This window comes from Chiloscyllium plagiosum, chromosome 32 (assembly GCF_004010195.1).
Source record: "Chiloscyllium plagiosum isolate BGI_BamShark_2017 chromosome 32, ASM401019v2, whole genome shotgun sequence".
NCBI lineage: Eukaryota > Metazoa > Chordata > Chondrichthyes > Orectolobiformes > Hemiscylliidae > Chiloscyllium > Chiloscyllium plagiosum.
In genome coordinates this window covers 20,479,219-20,481,908 of record NC_057741.1, presented here as the reverse complement: position 1 = coordinate 20,481,908, position 2,690 = coordinate 20,479,219, and the positions used below count along the sequence as shown (strand labels likewise).

The window sequence follows — 2,690 nt, the reverse complement described above, 5'->3', positions numbered from 1 at the left end:
GCATTCATCCACAAACTCCATCAACAAACACATCGACCTGGACCCAATATACCAACCACTACAGCGGACAGCTGAAACTGACAACCGGAAGCGGCAGGGACAGAAAACTATAAACACCGGAGGAAACATCAAAGAAGCGCTTCGCAGGAGGCTCCCAAGCACTGATGATGTCGCCTAGCCAGGGGACGAAACGTTTGCAACAAAAACTTCCAGCTCGGCGAACAGAACCACAACAACGAGCACCCGAGCTACAAATCTTCGCACAAACATTGCCATTTAATGGTGGAGGTTCTGTTACATTGGGTAGGTGCCAGTTTTGAAGCAGTACTGAAATATCTTGCCTATACCACAATTCTTCAGTACTACTGCTGCGATATTGTCAGGGCCCATAGCCTTTGCCTATCTAATCCCTTCAGTCATTTCTTGAAATAGTGAACAGAGTTAGCTGAAGACTAGCATCTGTGATATCGGGGACCACTCAGGAAGCTGAGATGGATCATCCATTTGCTACTGTAAAGATATTTTTCCAAATTAAAGTAAGGGATTAAAATTAGAGGTCATGGTTTCAAACAAGTACTGTAATTTAACTGCTGGTAATGGAGTAAACCTTTTTTAAAAAGGAGTGCTCAGCATATAGCTATTTTCTATTTTTCTGATTTGGAGGTGCTGGTGTTGGATTTGGGTGTACAAAGTTTAAAATCACACAACACCAGGTCATAGTCCAACAGGTTTATTTGGAAGCACGAGCTTTCGGAGCGCTGCTCCTTCATTAGGTGTTTGTCACCGAAAGCTCGTGCTTCCAAATAAACCTGTTGGACTATGACCGGCTGATGTGTGATTTTTAACTTTCCATTTTTCTGCGCATCAGGTTTCCAGATGAAGCAGTAGAGGCCGAATCAATGCATGAACACCAAGACTGGGGGGGGGGATTTCCTGGTGGATGGATTAAAATAGGATGGACGTCCCTTCCTGCCCCTCACAACCCATCCGCCCCCATGGTGAGTGAGTGAGTGAGTGAGTGAATGAATGAATGAATGAGCTGATTGATGTGTTCCCCTGCCAGCCAGCTCTCGCGATACGATGAACAGCGGCAGTCCCCGTGTGCTGATTGGATGGTGGCCGCAGGCTGGCGAGGCCTCCGCCATGGGCTCGGTCAGCCTTTGTCCCGTCCCCGAGTGAGAGAGTGAAAGATTGACGGGGGAGGGTCAAAGTGTGTCCCGTCACCTTTACTAAGCCTTTTCCTGATCTTCAGACGGCTCGCTTGAATTACCGATCCGCGGTTGGACGGTTCGGCCTGCTGCAGCCCGCTCTAAGGTGAGGGTAAACGGCTGCAAGAGATTTCTGGGCTGGGCAGAACTTTTCAGTTAAATCGGTGGAGCCCCGTAAGGCGCAGTGCCGAATTTTAATGTGTTTTGGGTAATTTGATTTGTTTTTTTTCAAATACTAAACTGATGGGTGTTTTAAAAACCTAGTACGGCCGTTTGTAATTGACAAAATTGACCATTTTCATTGATAGAGATGGTTGAGCACAGGGGTTAATATTTTTCTAAAGATCTTCATGTGGATTTAGGTTTCGCTTTTATGAGGAAAATTCAAAAGACAGGCTTCAAAATACCAAAATAGTCTGAGCCAGAGCGAGTAGTATAAACCAGCAAATATATGATTACAAAACAAATACTTTGTGACCTTTAGGTTTGAGCTTCCCTCCAAAAATAAATTCATGAGTATAAGTCCACCCATGCACAAGATTCAAACTGGAACAAAAGGAATCCTTGTTAAACTTAAGACATCTCAATTGTTGTATCCAATTACATTTTGGAATAGTTTCAAAGAATGAATCTTTCCTTGCAACATTTTTATAGGTCTCAGTAAAATTTCGTGAATTTTATTCATGTTTTAATTTCCTAGAATGGCAACAGTCTGTGAGTATTCATAGTTATTAGGTTGTAGACTCAAGGCTGTTCTGGAGTCTTGAGAATTTAATCTAAGATGCCACATCAGTCCAAAATGAAGGAAAACTGCACTAAAGGAGTAGATATTTTACTGATAAGATGTTAAAAATGGTCCCAAAATGGCCCTGCATATGGACACAAAGGATTACATTGTACTAGAGAGAAAGCTGTGTTGTTCTTTTGATATCATAGCTAACATGTATCTGTCCGCCAACATATTGCTGCTTGTGGCACAAAGTTACTGCTATGTTTTCACATTACAACAATCATTCCACTTTTTTGTCAAGGAACTTGGAGTATGCAATGTTTGTAGCTGAGATTGAGGTTTACTCGCTGAGCTGTAGGTTTGATATCCAGACGTTTCATTACCTGGCTAGGTAACATCATCAGTGGCGACCTCCAAGTAAAGCGAAGCTGTTGTGTCCTGCTTTCTATTTATATGTTTGTCTTGGATGGGGTTCCTGGGGTTTGTGGTGATGTCATTTCCTGTTTGTTCTTTGAGGGCTTGATAGATGGTATCTAGATCTATGTTTGTTTGTGGCGTTGTGGTTGGAGTGCCAGGCCTCTAGGAATTCTCTGGCATGTCTATGCTTAGCATGCCCCAGGATAGATGTGTTGTCCCAGTTGAAATGGTGGTTTTTTTCCCTCCGCGTGTAGGGCTACGAGGGAGAGAGGGTCGTGTCTTTTTGTGGCAAGCTGGTGTTCGTGTATCCTGGTGGCTAACTTTCTTCCTGTTTG

General features: G+C 43.5%; 1 protein-coding gene across 3 annotated transcripts in view; it reads left to right on the top strand.

The window, feature by feature from the left end:
* Positions 1 to 1,093: 1,093 nt before the first annotated feature.
* Positions 1,094 to 2,690, top strand: part of abhd18 (abhydrolase domain containing 18) — a 96,417-nt gene continuing 94,820 nt past the window's right edge. The window contains exon 1 of one of the 3 annotated variants that reach the window (XR_006309064.1): positions 1,094 to 1,314. The gene's annotated coding sequence lies outside the window, so the exon portion shown is untranslated. The remainder of the gene's footprint in view (positions 1,315 to 2,690) is intronic. The other 2 variants (XM_043674179.1, XM_043674178.1) reach the window with 2 other exon arrangements.